We start from the raw sequence: 19097 nt of genomic DNA on the forward strand, positions 1-19097 counted from the left end.
TTGACTGACTGACTGCTAGACAGCCCCTGCCCTCTAAGACCTTATTCCAAGACTGCAGTGATACCGATAGAAATATGAAGGTTATACAGACAGCTGGGTGGACACAAAACAAACATTTAAGTTAAATGTCGTATTTGCCTTTTGTACAAGAAGGATCAAGTGCCTTATGTTGTGATGAGTGAAAAGGGAGTTCCTGGCATTATCTGCATGTTTAGACAGCGTAGGTCACCTCCCAGTTAACAGAGGTTTCAGTCATTGAAGACTGGAACATGTGATTCAGGTCTGGAGAAATTGTGAAATAAATGTGTGCTTACCAAATCTGTCCCTTTCTTTGGTCACCTGACACCTAAAGGACACATTGATGTAAAGTTCAGTGGATGGATGAACCCTGTGGGCTCACCTTTGGTCAGTGGCATTTATTCAGCAAACAAAGACTCTTTAATCAGCACCAGTTGGGTGGCATTATGGATAGAGTCCTAGACTTGGAGTCAGGAAGACCCACGTTCAAATCCCATCTTTTTAGAAGCAATGAATTGATTTGATTACTGCTCCCAGAGGAAAAAGTGGTCAAAGGAAGCAGAAGGGCCATGCACACTGTGACAGGGTAGAAAAATAGTATGTTTGGGTAGTTTGGGTCAGATAGATATAGGGGTTCTTACCAAATGGCAGAGAGTGTCAGGGCAGGAGTGGAGGTCCTCTTGGGAGGATGGAAGACAAGAGTGGTAACCATAGGTGACATGGGAAGAAGGTGGTTTTGGTTTACTTTGTTTTGCTTTTTTTTTTTGCAAAATCATGTTTGCTTTCCTGCAAACTCCCTATAGTTGTGTCCTCTTGTTAGAATGTAAGCTCCTTGAGGTTAGGGACCACTGCTCTTCTATATTTCTATCCCCAGCACTTCATTTAGCAAAGTGCCAGACACATAGTTAGCACATTCATTCATTCATATAACTAAGTCCCACCAAAAAGTTGTAAAACGCCGTTATAATTTTATATGACAGTATGCCCCTAGTGGAATAATTCCCATGAAACTAAATACCCTGTGTAATTCCATTATTATGTAAGATACATTTTCATAGAATTATGTATAACATTAGGCACAATCTAGCTCCAGTCTTCTTTTCCATGTTTCTTGTGTGGTGCTTCTCCCCATGTATGGTAAGGATAAAACAGACAAACCTTTTTTGCTTTCCTCAGAGAAGATTCTTTATCTCCTATCTCTGTGCCTTGGTCCAGCCTGCATCTTTCCCCACCCCTTTTTCCATGCTTAAAATTCATTCCCTTTTCCCCTCCAACCCTCTCAGGAATATCTTAAGTACCCCCTCCTTCATGAGGTCTTTTCCGATCCTTCCATCTTTTGGTGCCTCCCATTTCCAATGACCTTGTGTTTCTTTTGTGTGTATATTTTTACATAGTCTCAGAATAAAAATTCCTTGGTGGTAGAGAAAATGTCATTTTTATTTTTGAATCCTTATTCCCCAACACAAGTGCCCAAAACATTGTAGGTACTTAATGAATATTGATTGATTGATTAGGCAGGATATGTTTCTGTCTGTCGTCTCTCTGTCTTTCTCTCTCTTTTTATTTGCTGGTTCTGTTCATAAAATTTAGTGACAGATTGATTATCTCTAACTTAAGTCCCAAGAAATAGGTGAAAACATTGACTTAAAAAATCAAATTCATAAAAACATGAATCATATTGATTATTACCTTGAAAACCTATTCATTTTAATGAGCAAATGCTTTCTTTCAGCTCCCATTCTCACTTCTGTTTCTTTCTCAGATGTATACAGCTCTCTTGTGAAGTGACAGTATTTCTATTTAGTTATCTGAGTTCTCTGCTTGTACAACCTCTTTCAAGGAGTACCTGAATTAATAAGCCACGTAATCTACTCTTGTGGTTTTTCTACAGCTATTTGCATTGCATTTGTCTAATTAAATACAAGCTGAAAGAAGTCAGTGTTGGTCCTGTTGCCTATTTTTGCCAGATCTTGTTTGGTTTCCAGTGACAGTAGACTGAAGATCCAATTGTCTTTATTTCCAAGTTCAGTGATACAGATGGATGAAGATTAGAGTTGCCATGTAGTGAATATGCATAAGCCTATAAAGCAGAAGAATAAATTGGTTAAAAGGCAGTTGAATTCCATTCTGTCCCATGAATGTTTAGCAGTGTTATGAAGACATGAGCATATTGTCATACTTCAATGAGCTCCGGCCTCACTTCTTGGTATCCTTAATTATTTTCAAGGTCATTTCTTTTTCAGAAACCAGGCCAAGCTGGGAAATGTCAAGCAGTCTGTAAGTGTAGAATAGGTTCCTAGTTCTCATTGTCATTTTATCTTTCTGTAAAATTCTGTTTTTTCTCTCCTGACTGTGACCAGTTAGAAAGCTTCAAAGTCAGAATACTTTGTAATTTTAGAAATATTACATCCGTTATCTGTCCTCTAAGCAGAAGTCCTCCAAAGATCTTTTCAAAGTAGAAAGAATTGTAAAAGTAATGACAGTCTGAGAACATGAACTTTTAAAGCTTCATGGTAATAATGCTGATGAGGGTGATTAACTATGCAATAGATAGCTAAAAATAAGATAAATATAATTGAGGCATAGAGTAAAAGTAATTACATGCCCAGCTCCTAGGCCACTTAGTAGAGATTCTGAATGAGCCATTTGGATTCCACCATTTTAGCTGAAGAGCTCTATTCCTTGCATATCTGAAATCACAATGACCATAGAGGTCTTCCAGCTGAGTTTGTAATTAGATTACCTAAGTCAAACCACAAGATCATGGGATAGTAGAGATGCAGGAATATAATATAGGTCAATTCTTATTTCTTTATGTTCTATTGAAAGGCAGCATGATATCATGAGCAGAGTCAGGAAGGCCTAGGTTCAAGTCTTCCCTTTGATGTATATTTCTTATGTATGTGATATATATATATATATATATATATATGTATACACACACATATATATGTATATATATATTTTCCTGAATATATATGACTCACTATATAAATCATTTAGCCTGGGAAATGCTCAAAGAATTTAAGTTACATAAGGGTTAAGATGATATTGCAGGGAGAGGGAAAGTAAATAAATCACATTATAGCTAATGGCACTGTTCAATTTTGACATTCTTTTGTGAGAAATTAATGTTTCTCTCTTACATGTAATAACTAATTATTGTATTAGAACCAAGGTTTTTGCCCTTTTCTACTCTCATCCAGAAATCAACAAGTGTGGGAAATCTGTCTTAAAGATTTACCCAGGTCAGGATCTAATCAGATAGTAAAAGAAATTCTAAGTTTGGGCTAATGGGTATATTCCTACTCATTGTATTTGCTCAGATAGGCCTGGGGAAAATGTTGATTCTCCCTATTATCAAGACAGGTGATATGAAATTGATGTCTCTTTGACCAAGATTTGAGTGACCAAGATTTGAGTCACATTCCTCAAGATAGCCCACCTCCCATTGTGTTAACCAATCTTTGTTGAGTGAGTACCCCTTGGAGCACTGCTTTTTCAAAGGGCAATTAAACTGTGACCCCACCACCATTAGAGGTCTTTGGTTTAAAAGAGATGGCCAAATGATGATTCTTTTATTAATAACCTGCTGACCTTATTAATAAAATGGTTAATTACCCAGATACTGTGTGTCTCAAACCTTTTTAATCATCACAACTTGCTGACATATTTTAGGAATTCTAGCATTTCTTAATTAGGCATTTCATATGCCAACAAAGAAATTTTATCTTACCCTCTAGGACTGTCTGCCAAGTCTTGGCACTTTTTATAAGTGCCAATTTCTTATAGTGAACTACACAACCTGGCATTGTGAAGGTTGTATAGATAACACAAACAGCAAATGTAGATCTTTATAGTTAATAAATATAAAATCATCTATTAACTTAGAAACAAGATTAGATTAGTCATGTTATTGAAGTATTGAGAATAAACCAAAAGTCAAATGTACAAAAATAATGTTGTCTCTGCCCTCAAACTTTGATTTTATTAACTTAACTCAGTACATTTGATTATGGTGAATTTCTGTGACTATGGCCCAGACAAGGTCTGATTAGAACTCCAGATAATATTCTTGGCAGAATGTGACTAGGGTGAATGGAAAGGTCAATTGGAAGGAGGTGATCTGGAATCCTGTCTTACTTAGCACTGTTCCTTAATAACTGGGTGACATTCCATGAGTCACTAACCTTTCTGAACCTCAGTTTCACAGATGATGTATTTACAGCTCACAGAGGAACTCAGAGCTCATCTAGCTCTACCATTTCATTTTACAGGTGAAGATGCTAAGAGACCCAGAGAGCTTTGTTCATTGGCCCAAGGTCACAGAGGTTCTCTGGCTCCAAATTCATTGTCCATTCCATGGCACCACCCTCATCTATAAAGTGTAGCTACTGGCACTTAGACTCACTGCTGTCTTGCAGGGTAGACGTGAGGGAATTCCAGCAATTTTCTTAAGTTGAGTTGTTGTGTTAGTTAAAGGCAAATTAGTTTAAATAGTCAAAGGGTTTACCATCTGTATAAAATTACTGTCTGGCCTCTTTGGTGTGCTCCAGAATGTTCTCTTTCAGATGATGCCATTTTTCTCATGTTCTTGCTCTGCTTGCCATTTCTTCTCTATAGCTTCACCAGCTGCTTTCCTGCCACTCACAAAATGGAAAAGTATTGAAATGGGCAATCTCTAAGAGGACAAGACCATTCTTCCATCCATTCAATTGTAAGATCCTTGAGGGAAATAACTGTTTTTGCTTTTTTTTTTCTGTATCCTCAGCCCTTAGCATGGTGCCTGGCACATAGTAGGCTCTTAATAAATGTTGACTGACTTGATTGAACTTGAAGCAGATATTTTTGTGTGTTTGTTATCTGCAAGAAACTATTCTAAATACTTCCAGGGATGCTAAAATTATTTTTTATTTTTATTTTGCTTTTATTTCTTTTTTTAAGCTATACATGTACAATCAATCATGTTAAACATATTTCCACATTAGTCATGTTGTGAAGGAAGAATCAGAACAAATGGGAAAAACCATGAGAAAGAAAAAGCAACAGCAAAAAGTTAAAATAGCATGCTTCAGTCTACATTCAGACTCCGTAGTTCTTTCTCTGGATGTGGTTAGCATTTTTCATCATGAGTCTTTTGGAATAGTCTTGGATCACTGCATTGCTGAGAAAGGCTAAGCCTCTCAGATTTGATCATTGCACAATGTGACTGTTGCGGTGTACAATATTCTCCTGGTTCTGCTCAGATTATTGAGATGTAGTCCCTGGCCTCAAGGGGTTTATAGTTTAGTATGAGATAAATATGGAACAGCTAGGTGGAGCAATGCATAAGAGTGCCAGAACTGGAGTTGGGAAGACCTGAATTCAAATTAAGCCTCACACACTTACTAGCTGTGTGGCCCTGGGCAAATCATCAAAGCCTGTTTGTCTCAGTTCCTCTTCTGTAAAATGTGCTAAAGAAGGAAATGGCAATCCAACTTTGCCAAGAAAACTTCAAATGGGGTCATGAAGAGTTGTGTACAACTGAAATGACTGAAGAATAATAATAAATGAGATAAATACAGTACTCATCAATTCTGGATTTACAGGACAGTATTGATTTCAAGAAAAGAAAGTACACTTGTATTTAATTTTTCATTTTAAAATTGATACCTTTTATTAACATCATAATCATTTGCGGATATGCTTCTTGCCCTCTTTGAACCCTTTGGTAACAAATAAAAACAATTAAGCATAACCAGTCGACCAAGTCTGATAACATATTCTGTACTCCACACCATCAATTACTACACTTTTCTACCAAGAGATAGAATATTTGTTGTGTTCTCTGTTCTCTAGAAGCAAAATTATTCATTGCAGTTAATTGGAGTTTTTTGGGATGTTTTCATTTGCATCATTGTCGTCATCCTATATCCTCTATTCTTGGTTCAATTTTCTTTGCCCTGTATCATTTCTTTGCTACTACAAAAACAAACCCCAGATCTAAGCACAGAATAAATTCCAAGTGGCCTAGACAGATTCCAGGGAAGGTTAAAAAACAACTCTGTTAGTCACGGGTTTCTCCGAATTCTTTATATTCATATTTTCTTTTAGCATAATAATATTCAATTGCATTCATATGACATAATTTGCTCAGCCATTCTCAGTTAATGGGCCCCCACTTTATTTCAATTTGTTTGCTATCACAAAGAATATTGCTATGAATATTTGGAATATAGAGTATGTGAAAGTACCCTTTAAAATTTATGTATTTCATTTTTGTATTACCTATATTTCCAAATGTATGCTTCCCAGAAAAACATCACCTGTAAAGAACAAAAAGTGGGGGAAAGCACATCAGAAAAACTGACCTCATTGAAAAATTCCAGTATCACATATAGTATCTTCAATTCCCATAGCCCTCTAATGCTTCAAAGAAGCAGGGAGAGGTGATGTCTTCTATTTCTTCTTTAGGACCAACCTTGTTCATTATGTAATTATCTCTTCCACATTGTGATTTCCCCATCATGGTGATGGGTATGGGATCTAGATCCCCAAAACAGCAACACAGCTCCTGAACCTTCCCACATAGCCCCCCCCTCCCTCCCAGATACTCAATAATCCTTTCAAATGTACTTTCATTGTGGCTCTGACACAGCACCAGCTTTCAATTCTCTGTTACCTCTGACCCAGCCCAGCCCTTCATTGTCTCAGGGTCACCACAGGTTATTGGTCACTCCTAGATCACATACAGCTCTTTCCACAGTCTTTACAAAATTATACATCTTGCCCCCATTAAATTACTCAGATTCTTAAAAATCTGGCCAGCTTGTTTTGCTGTTACAAATGCATAGATTCTTAAAATCCTGTTTGCTTCTATAGGTGACACAATAAACTTTGTCTCTGACTGAATGAAGGCTTGAGTGGTCGAATTCTTTTTAGACAAACCTGTGCCCTTTGCTCTTGTGCCCTTTGCTCTTGCGCCCTTTGCTCTTGCATTTCAGGGCTCATAGCACCCCCACAGACTGCACCAGTGGTTTCACTATATTGCAGATTGGCATAAGAAATTAAGTGGGAATTTTTTGGAAATTTTGCAGAAGCCACAGAGGACACTCTAAGGAAGGTTAGCACAAATTTAGGGGGCCTATCACAAAATACTTAACCCAAATTTTACAATAAGGTACTGTAAATACCCCATAGTATAAAAAGAAAAAAAAATCAGACTTCAACTCTGGTACAAAGGGATGGCCAAAATTTTTAGAGTATGGGGGCCACACCCCTACTTCCCCCTGACCCCCCCAAGATATGGAAGGGATAATGGTGACTTTTCAGCATTCAGTTCAATTGTTTCTCACATTCACATTGCTACAGTTATTAATTATGTTGCTTTCCCATTTTGGCTTCTCTTTGTACTGATTAATATAGTCTTAATTGTGCTTCTCCTATTCATCATAGTCGTCATTTCTTATAGCATAGTAATATTCCGTTATATTTGTGTACCACAATTTCTTTAGCTATACCTCAATTGATGGACATCAGCTTTGTATTCAGTTATTTGTTATTAAGATGTGCCTCTGACTCTATTTTGGTGTGTACAAAGCCATTCTTTTTTATCACTGACTTCCCAGAGTACATTCTCATGAACACTGTAATCATTTTCTTAGCATAATTCCAAATGGCTTTACAGAGTGGTTGGACCAACTCCATCAATAGTGTAGTAGTGTGCCCACCTTTCCACAACCCCACCAACACTGAAGGTTCTTGTCTTTTATAGTCTTTGTCAGTTTGCTGGATATATGATGAGATTTCAGAGTGATTTTGATCTTAAAATTAATGACTTTTTGCATGCTTTCCTGTGGCTGTTAATTGGTAACTGTTCCTCTGAGGACAGTGTGAGTGCCCTTTTAATGATATTTTTCCAAAGGAATTTCTTTTGCAGACTATATATAATTTTGATTTTGGGCTTGGAAAATGTGGATGAGTTTTCCATGAGAAAAGACATGTATCCAAAACCCATGAGATAAGACAAGTACCCAAAAAACTTAAATACTGGTCTGAGCAGGAAGGGAATTTAGCCACCCTCTTGTTTTGCAGATGAGGAAACTGAAGGCTTTGGGAGGTTAAGTGACTTGCCTGAGGTCATGTAGCTAGTAATTGGTTGAGCTCAAATTTGTAGTAAAGTCTCCTAATTCTCGGTCCAGTACTGAAGGCAAGACATCTTTTATAGTACAAAATACCATTCATAACTGTAATTTTAAATTGTAAACAATCCTTTAACATGTAAAGCAAATTTGGATTTTGTGACACTAACATAAATCTTTCTAAGCCTTAGGTAGTGACCCAATTATTTTAATCATATCCTTTGAAGCATAATCCTAGCATAAGGTTTTGGGGGTAAACCCTTTGGGATTCTTGTAATGGAATTTAACCTTCATTTCAGTCTCTTAGGTTAAAAACTGTTTCTATTTTTTTCTTCTTTTTTTTTAAACACTAAAGATTTGATGAGAATATAAGGTCTTTCAAGGTAGAAGATATCTGCAAAGGTCATAGATTTTAGAGCTAGAAGGGACTTAGATGCCCTCATGTCTAACTCACTCATTTTACAGATGTGGGAACTGAGGTATAGAGAGCTTTAAGTGACTTTCCCAGGGTCGCTGCACTTAGCAAGCATCTCTGAGGTAAGATATGAATCTTGGTCATCCTGATTTCAAGTCCAATGCTCTGGACTTTGTGCATTTTGAAGCAGTTTCCTTTTGTGTTACAAATCTAATTACAATTTAATTTCCTCATTAGATTGTAAGCTCCTTGAGGGCAGGGTTGTCTTTCTTATTTGAATCCTCTGTGCTTAGCACCATGCCTAGCCCCTAGCAGGCACTTAATGAATGTTTATTGACTATTGCCTTAACCTCTAGCTGTCTCAGTTTCCTCAAATGTAAAATGGAGATCATAATAGCACTTACCTCTCAGGGTTGTTGTGAAGATCAAATGCGATAATCTTTGTAGAATGCTTAGCTCAGTAGTTACTTAATAAACACTTATTCTTTTATGTTCTAGTACCATGTGTATCATGGTAGGTACTTTATAAAGGATTGTCAAGGCTGTAGCAGTTTTAGAAACCCTTCTTATCTACTGTTTACCTATATGGCATCAGTGTTCTTTTATCTGATCGCCATAACCATCAATGACTAGAAACAGCTAGGGATCCTTTACCCTGTTGGATTCACTCTCAGAGCCTAAGCCACAATACATATGCTAGATTGTCATATATACAGGAATCCTAAGACCTCACCCTGTTACCCTGATGTGGCCAACCAGGTCACCAGAGCCCTCAAGAGTAGGAAGACTGCCTGGATCTTGCTGTTTTACAAAAGGTAGACTATACAGTTAGACCAACAGGGCCAGAGCCTTCAGCAGCCTCAATCTCCCTTAAAAACCACTCTTGCTGGCTGGCATCTGCCGCCTACTCCTCATCCTGGACCTGATAATCCTGCTCTACCTCCTTTTCTCCATGTAGTTCCTAGTTTGCCTCTCCTTGCCTCCCACTATCCATCCTCCAACTTCCCTTCATTTCTCCAGTCTCATGGCTTTCTTCCCTTAGTCCCTCAATGCAATCAATTTGTGCTGTGGGCATACAGCTAAATGGGAAATATAGTTCTTTCCCACATCTGCTCTGTTATACTCTATCCCATGGATCCTGAGAAATGTAATCATTTCCTTCCTTACCCAGAACTATTAGAGAAATGTAAACAATTGTGTAAGAGTTGAAAACAATCTCTGATGCTCATATAGATGTAGATGTGTTTCTAAGTAAATACCACCAGGTGGCATTTGTCTGCTGAGGAACCTTCCTGGGAATATTCCTGCAAAGAAAAGCTGGGTAAAGGGAGTAAAGAATATCATACAAATGGGTGATAGGTCCTTCTTGTTAAGTGGTCCCTTTACTGTTGTCTGATGTGAATGTCATGACACCTCAGTATCATATAGCCTTAATGTTGACCAAAAGTCCAAGGGGATTTTCTCCTATCAAATCCCAATACCTTAGTCAGTGGTGAGCTCCTGCATTGCTGAGGGATCTTGGGGGATTTTTCTCTGGACAAGGCTCTCATAGATAGTGCATTATAGGGGCTAGAGACTTTGGCCTCAGAGTCCAGCAGACCCATGTTCCATCCTGCCTCTGGCAAATACTATCTGTGGGTCTCTGGGGAAGTTACCGAATCTCTCAACGCTCTAGGCAAATCTCTGACTATAAACTGCAGAGAAGGCAGTAGAGAAAATCTCTTACTGGGAAGCCCCAACACTGAGGAAATAATAGGTCTATTTTTAAGCCAAAAAAAAAAAAAACCAAACCCCAAAACCCAGGCTTTATCCATGGCAATCATTTCATGTTCATGGCCCTTCTGATGTGAAGAAATTCCCTTTGTTCATCTTGCCCAGCTTGTCATAATAACATAATACATCTCTGCACAGTCAGTACACATGTATTAAGCACCTGTTGCATACAGAACACTATTCTAAGTACTTAAGCAGGTACAAAATTTAGAGTAAACCCAGTTCATGACTTTCTTGAAGTTACTGTCCAGCTGGGAAATATGGCATATATAAAAAAAAGCTAACTTCTACTTGGGTCTTGGTCTTCATCAGACAGCTACAGGTTTCATCCCCAGGGAATCAGGGGACAGTATTAGCAGCTAACTGACCCCTGGAAATTGGCCAATGACCTAGTCAATTGAATAAATAACTTTTTGTTATAGGGCCACCTACGGTCGACTGAATGTAAGTTACCAGTGAGATATGTTCATTTATTTTGCAAACAAGTTTGGGAATAATTCCAAATGTCAGGTAACTCCAGGTAGCACATAGAGTTACACAATTATATCAACTACTGTCTTTTATGAAATGTCAGCTCAGAAAATTTTCTTAATCATGGAATTCATATTGCTAGCTCTACTAAAATTACAAAGGGAAATATAGTACTATATTTATCTTTTTCTTTGCACAAATGCTACAAAACTGTGCTGTAAATTTTGAAATTGTCTTCTAACATAAACCAATACAACAAATGTTGGAAAGCAGTTATGTTGTCTAAGGATAAAAAAAGAGGCATTAAAAAAGTTAGTAAATGCATGTTTCTGCCATATAATAGGGGAAATCAGCTCCTTTGAATGCCCCACATATTTCATGGGTGAGATTCTCATCTGCTGAAGAAAAAGAGTGAGAATTTAAAATAGCTTGTGTAGGTAAAGTAGCTAAAGTTGGTATTGCTCCTGTAATTTCACGTAAGTTCCTGATATCAATAATGAAGAGACGCCCAGTAAATTATATCTCTTTGGTTGGAACTTCCAAATAAGCAAGACTAAGAGAACAAGCCAATAGAACAACTTTCTGAAAAATATTTAGAAGACAATAGGCTAACAATCAGTCTGACTCTGTATCAATTTAGTATTCTGTTGTATTAGGTCCAAGTAGGAGAAGAGTGTGGGGGTGAATTACCCTGACTTTAGAATATATTTTTCTCTCTTTCTCTAGCTCACATGTTATATCAATGTGGCATAATAGAAAAGGCACTGGACTTGTAATCAGAAAAACCTGGGCTCTGTCATTTACTTAAATTACCTTAAATAAATCACTTAAACTCTTTGAATCTAAATTCACTCATCTATAAATTGAGAATAATAATATGTACTACCTCATAGGGTCATTGTACAGAAGGTGCTTTGTAAATCTTAAAGTGCTAGATAAATGTGGTTATTAATATTTTCTACAAAAATGGGAATAATGATACTTGTGTAATAGGGGTTTCACTGGGGCATGGAGGATTGAATCTTGGGGGTACTAAAAAGAAAAAATGAAAGGAAGACAGCTTTAGCAGAAGAGGGAGAGACCAAGGAGGGCCGTTACACTCTTATGGACAGGTCAGAGCAGAAGACACTGACTGATGCTACTGGTTATATTCACCTTTTCAAGGTCTGAGAGAAGTTCCATAAAAGGTTTATTCTTTTACCAACTTCCCTTCCCCTTGCCTACCAAGTTAATATGCACTGTAATATACCCTGCTCACTTCTTTTGCCCAAAGACTTCTTGTATCCTAATTTTTGCTTCAATAATAAAGATGCCAGGGCTAAGAAAAGAAACAAAAATCTAAATTAGGATATAGAGACAAACATTTTTTCTCTAAATGTCTCTAGGAATTTTCTCAAATGGGGGGCTCTGAGCTATTGTGATTGTACTAATAATTTTTTATTTGGTACAAGCTTTATAAAATAAAGAGATCACCTGGACCTATGACTATGATACTGCCCCCAGAACAAAAATAGAAAAAGTGAGCCAATTGGCATAAAAATCACTAGCATTTGTGTAGTTCGTTAAGGTTTGCAAAGTGCTTTACATATTTTATCTTGTTTGATCCTGGCTGCAATCCCATAAGCTGGGTGCTATTGTTATCCATCCCCCTTTTACAGGTGTGGAAACTGAAGCTGAGAGAGGCTTGCCTAGGGTCACACAGCTAAGTAAGCATCTGAGGTAAGATTTTTAGCTAAGGTCTTCCTGACTCCAAGTCCAGCACTCTAGTCACTAGGTCACCTAGCTGCCTCATTATATGTCATGATTGATTAAATCTAAAGAGGAAAATAGATAGAGATTTAAAGACAATGACCAGAGAAAAGATCACACCTTCAAGAACTCCCTAGTGAAGAGATAGGAAAGGACAGGGAAGGATTGTGTCCTGCTTCTATCCAAAGAGATAGGGAGAATTAAGTACCAATCAACTCTATCTTAACCCAGTGAAACCCCCTACTGGTACATATATTTCATCTTCCCACAAGGTTGTTGTGAGGATCAAATCATTATAGGATTTTTAGAGCTAGGAGAGACCAGTACAACCTCTTCATTTTATAAAGGAAGAAACTGAAGGTCATAGTGCTCACATGTCTTGTTCCAGGTGATGTAGATAGTGGGGGACAGAGCTAAAATTTGAGCCTACACTTCTAGATGCCACATCTAGTGGTCCTTTCACTCTACTATCCTGCTGTATGTGAAAGTTTTCTTAAGTGCAAAATGTTACACGAATGTAAATTATTATTTTTGTGTAAAAATGTCACCTAGAACAAGGCCTTTCTGCTCATGGTCTGTAGCACCGTAATCTAAACAAAGGGATGAACTTTTACTCCTCACAAAGTTCCATCATCCATTTGTTCAGATTAATATGTAATCAACTTGACCAATCTTTGTGAAGAGAAAAAAAAATCAGATACTAGGTCAAAGAGACTATAGCTATAAATGTATTTATTTATTTTGCTTTTTGGAGGGGAGAAGGCAGGGTAATTGGGATTAAGTGACTTGCCCAAGGTCACACAACTAGTAAGTAGAGCTATAAATTTAAAGCTGGAGCCTTTGCTAGGGTGTGGCAATCTGGTTTTTTACTGCAGGGCTTAATGAGTAATTGGTGTCTGTGAGCAGGCTTCCTTCCTCCATTGTCCCTTTTGCCTCATCAGCCACTTGTAGTCACCCCTGACAAAGTCCAGGGTTCATACAAATGGCACCTACCTGGGCTTGCTGGATAAGATAGGTTCCTGAAGCTTTCTTATAACACAGGTGAGGTATTCTATAGTATGAAGATTTTAGACAATAGTCAGTCCTTGGCATAGTAGGGAAATAATTGAACTTGAGTCAGTAATACAATCCATTACAACCAAAATCTTTGTGTATGTGTTTGTGTATATTAGTGTGTGTATGTAAAGATTTCCAAACCCCTTATGGTTCTTCACTTATTTCCAGATATATTTGATATAAAAATTCCAGGAAAAACAGAATTTGAAACGTCCATTGGAATTTATTCTAACAGCTTGTGTCCAGAATATACATATACAAACACATTTATACATGTGTACATACATATATGTGTCTTCATAGAGTGACACACACATGTATACACATGTAAATATATTTAAGAGGTGTCATGTGGATGTAGTGAATGAAAGCTGGCCTCAGAGTTGGAAACAGTCAGTCTAACATTAAGGGCTAGGTTGTGAAGATTTAAATGTTAAATGGTGGAATTTGTATTTGATTCTTGAAGTGATAAGATACCACTGAAGGTTAATGAGTGGATAGTGAGATGGACATACTCATGCTTCAGGACAATCACTTTGGCAAGTGAACAGAAGGTGGATTTAAGTAGGGAGAGGATTGAGGGAAGGAAATCAATTAGATGCTGTTGCAGTTGCTCAGGTAAGAAGTGATGAGGGCATAAACTAGAGAGGAGATTGACTGCAGAGAAGGGAACATGTGCAAGAGATGTGGAGGTAGAAATTATAATATATGGCAGTAGATTGGATATATGGGGTAAGAGGTTGAAGATAATACTGAAGTTTCTAACCCTGGGTTATTGTGAGGATGGTGTTGACCTTGACAGTGGCAGAGAAATTCATAATAAGTATGCATTTGGGAGGAAAGATAATGAATTCTGTTTTGAACGTGTGGAATTTGAGAATACAAAGGGACATCCAGTTTGAGATATCTAGAAGGTATTGTGGGATGAGTGCTCAGGACCGAGAGTTTGGTTGGAATTATGGAACTGGGAACCAGATCTGAGTTGACCCCCCACTTCTGCTACGTGTGGCTGGGTAGCCCTAAGCAAATCATTTAACTTCTCCATGTCTACTCTCTTAGAGTATAACCTACATTTAACCAACTCCAAGTTACTCTCTTAGACTATAATATGTAAGGGGCTAATTTTCGTTGATAAGGAGGAATTCTTCTCTGGAAGCTCCTTTTACAAATATAATCATAGTTCTGGCCACAAAAAGTTTCTATCTATATCTGCATACATATCTACATGTGTATTTATGTCTATATGTGTATCTGTGTCTATATCTATATTTCTATCTCTATATACGTGTCTATATCTACAGACATAGCTATATTTTTAAGTAGCCAAGTACAACAATGCATGAAACTCACATAATACTCCCAACCAATGCATCATCTCCCAGTACTTCAACACCTAAGACATCATTATTGTGCATGTGCATGTCATGCAAACCCTAATTTAGGGCTTCCACATTGCTATAGTAAGAAATATATATTATCACGCTGTAGCCAACTTGATGATGATTCTGTCTTAATTTAGCTAGACTTGATCTGCACGTGATATCAGTCACTCTCACCCATGCTCAAACCTTTCTGATTTATTAGAATTTACCTGATCTTATGCTCCTGTGGAATAGCCTTTGAGAAGTCAGTGACCCCTTTATGCCACAACAAAGCATTTCAGGGGGACGTTATTAACGTAACGTTTTATCACCAAACTATGACTCAGGTCAGACAGACGTCTGCAACACAGGGGAGCCAATCCCAGTTTGAATCTTTATCCCTCAGCCCCAGGTGTAGTTCACTGCTCCTTTCTTCAGCCCTAGGTGAAGATCTCTGCTTTTTTCTCTTGAAATGGCATATCTTCTGGGCCTAAAAATAGCTACTAAGGAAAACACTTACACACACACACTTCCCACAGGGAGGTTTTATGAAGGCAGATAAGGAAAGAAAGCCATCATAGGCAAGCTGTAAGACATCCTAGAGAAGTGTCCTTATACAAACAGTTCACTAATAAGGTCAGTGCCCCCGACAGTAACTCGGTGTCCTGTGCCAGCAGTAGCTTCAAACTGGGGGATAGGAGAAGGGGCAAGGAAGGAATGATTAGTATCTCACCAGTGTCAGATGCTTCTGAATGAAGTAATTCCATTTCTGCCCCTCTTCTTGTTGTTGACCTGTGACTTTCCACCTGGAAAACAATCTATCACTGAAAGAATCTCTACTATGAAATGCACAATTATCTGTTTGAAGATAAGAGAAAGTCCACTATTTAGTTAAATAGCCCACTTCACTTTTGGACATCCACCCACCAATCTAGGCTTAATAAGGCCATTTTCAAAAAGACTTGCTTTTTAGAACATGCATACATACATGCATACACACACACGATGAGAGGAAAGAAAGGAAAGGGAAAGAAAAATATTGAGATTGTAAAGGTTTCAGAATTCACTAGTCTTTGGCTCTCAAATCTCATCATTAGCTAAAATTCTGTACATTCCAAGTCACCCTCCCTTTGGCTGCCCCATGCCTTGAGTTTCCAAACAAGAACAGTAGTAACAACAAGAGGAAAACAGCAGGTCATTTCAGACTAATTTTATTTCCTTTTTTTCCCTTTTTTTTCTTTTTGACAGGATTGCTAAACTGATAGATCAGGAGAATGCTGTAAATATACTTAAACCAGATTTGATAAAATGACATGCTATTCTTGTGGAAGGTGGAGAGATGTGGACTAAATAATTATAAATTAGATGGATTTGGAACTGGTTGGACAATTGGATCAAAGTGTTGTCATTAATGATTTAATGTCACCTTCACAGGAGGTTTCCACCGGAATGCTCCAGGGACATTTGCTGTTTAACATTTTTATTATTGACTTAGATAAAGGCATAGATAGGATGCTTGCCACATTTCAGTTGATACACAGCTGGTGAGAAAAGCTAACACCCTGGGTCACTGTCAGGAACCAAAAAAAAAAAAATCCTGATACGCTAGAGCATTGGGATGAATAAATGAAACAAAATTCAGTAAGAATATGTAAAATTTTAAACCTGGGTTCAAAAAAATAAGTTTTATAAAAGCAAGATGGGGTAGGAGATATGTTTGTCTGAAAAAAATCTGGGGAGGGTGTTAGTTGATTGTAAATCAAGTGTTAAGTCAGCAATGTGATGCGGCAGCCTAAAAAAGTAATGCCTTATTGAGTGTAGAAATAAGAAGGTGCTGACATTATCTGTACTCTGTTCTGGTCAGTTCACACATAGAGTATTTGTATAGCTTTGGGTACCCCAGTTTAAGAAGAACAGTGATAAGTTAGCGAGTACGAAGAAAAGGATAGTCAGAATGATAGAGGATACTAAGTATAGTCATGTGAGGTTGAAGGATCTGGGCATGTTTAGCTTCCAGAAAAGAAAGCTTGGGTTTGGAGGGAAAAGGGGAATATGAAAACTGTCTTCAAGTATTTGAAGAGTGGGAGGGATTATACTTGTTTTGTTTGGACTTCATAGGACAGACCTAAGAGCAAAATGGGTGGAAGCTTTGTTGCTGTTCCACTCTTTTTTCAGGCATGTCTGACTCTTTGTGACTCCATTTGGGGTTTTCTTGGCAAAGATACTGAAGTGGGTTGCCATTTTCTTCTCCAGCTCATTATACAGATGAGGAAACTGAAACAAACAGGTCCAAGTGACTTGCTCAGGGTCACATAGCTAGTAAGTGTCTGAGGTCAGATTTGAACTCAGGAAGAGGAGTCTTCATGATTCCAAGCCCAGTGCTCTATCTGCTGTGCTACCAGAGGGTAGAAGTTACAAGGAGGCTAATTTAGGCTTGAAGTTGGGGAAAACTTCCCAACACTTTTAGAGTTGTCCAAAAGTGAAGTGGGCTATTTAACTAAATAGTGGACTTTCTCTTATCTTCAAACAGATAATTGTGCATTTCATAGTAGAGATTCTTTCAGTGATAGATTGTTCTTGATGGCTACTGTTGTCCATTCCAACTCTGAATATTCAGTGATATTTGTATAGCACAAAGTGTTTTATATACATGATCTCATTTGATCTTCACAAATAATACTACCAGTGTTATTGTCTCCATTTTACACATGGGGAAATTGAGGCTCAGAAAGGTTAATTGCTCTTGGTCATATGTGTTGGCCATCACTATTTCTACTATGAGGTTAGGGTAGAGAAGGAATTTGCCTTCTGAACCCTCATGCTTGGGCTATCAAAATTTATTCTCATTTTTCTTCCTCTCTCCCTAGCACCCACCCCTCTACACATTGTACTAAGGTTTAACATCATTTTCTTGCTACTCTGGTAATAGCTTTTACCATCCCCAGCTTCATACAAAAGATTTATTTTCCAGAAATAACGTACAAACTCATTTGATCTTAAAGTAGAAGCCAGGAAGTTTTTTTTAGGGGGGAGGGTGGTAAAAAAAATACTTACCTTCTCATTCTGCCATATTACTTAGATATTGGAAATTTTTAAAATAAATTTATTTATTTTTAGTTTTCAACATTCACTTCCATAAGTTTATAAGTTTTCTCCACCTCCCTCAGCTCCTGCCTCCTCAAGATGGCATGCAATACGATATAGGCTCTCCATATATCTTATTAAACATATTTTTACATTAGTCATGTTGTATAGAAGAATTAGAATGAATGGGAGGAACCATGAAAATGAAAAAGCAAAACAAAACAAAAAAAAGAGAAAATAGCATGCTTCAATCTGCATTCAGACTCCATGTTTCTTTCTGTGGATGTGGATGGCACTTTTTATCTTAAGTCTTTTCGAGTTGTTTTAGGTCCTTGCATTGCTGAGAAGAGCTAAGTCTATCAAAGTCAATCATCACACAATATAGCTGTAACTATGTACAATGTTCTCCTGCTTCTCCTTACTTCACTCAGCATCAGTTCATATAAGTCTTTCCAGGTTTTTCTGAAGTCTACCTGCTTATCATTTCTTATAGCACAATAGTATTCCATTACGTTCATATACTACAACTTATTCAGCCATTCTCCAATTGATGGGCATTCCCTCAATTTCCAGTTCTTGGTCACCACAAAAAGAGCTGCTATAAATATTTTTGTATATGTGGGTCCTTTTCCCATTTTTATGATCTCTTTGGGATACAGCCCTAGAAGTAGTATTGCTGGGTCAAAGGTGTTGGAATTTTTAACTCTTCCATTCATTCTCCCCAGCCTCTAATCATATTTAAGTCTCATCCTCATCTTTGGGCATTTCCATTTTCTCTCCCTTGCCACCCGCACCCAATCCTCCATGTACTATTGACTTGGGCCTTTGGGACTGCACCATACAGATGAAATTCCAAGTACCCCTTCACTTGCATGGACCTTGTACCTTGTGAGTGTACTGAATTTGGATGTCAGAGCATCATGCCCAGTCAGCCCAGCCAACCTCAGTATGATGTAGTCACTACATCTTCCTCAGATAACAATTTTTTTTAGATTTTTCTTCTGAATTTTGGTCACCCAGGAACACAGTAATTTATGACATCATTGCTAT

General features: G+C 37.7%; 1 protein-coding gene and 1 long non-coding RNA gene across 4 annotated transcripts in view; one reads left to right on the plus strand and one right to left on the minus strand.

Annotated features, from left to right (window-relative positions):
• Positions 1-19097, plus strand: part of SMYD3 (SET and MYND domain containing 3) — a 1085127-nt gene that overhangs the window by 492341 nt on the left and 573689 nt on the right. The window lies entirely within an intron of this gene.
• Positions 1533-10301, minus strand: LOC138146992 (uncharacterized). Its single transcript, XR_011164683.1, has 4 exons — positions 8958-10301; positions 6286-6323; positions 4532-4658; positions 1533-2098 (listed from the first exon to the last, which is right to left on the minus strand). It is a non-coding gene; the product is annotated as an uncharacterized lncRNA (long non-coding RNA).

Source organism: Petaurus breviceps, unplaced genomic scaffold, assembly GCF_028583685.1.
Source record: "Petaurus breviceps papuanus isolate PSGF00001 unplaced genomic scaffold, PetGlider_PUasm1.0 90778, whole genome shotgun sequence".
NCBI lineage: Eukaryota > Metazoa > Chordata > Mammalia > Diprotodontia > Petauridae > Petaurus > Petaurus breviceps.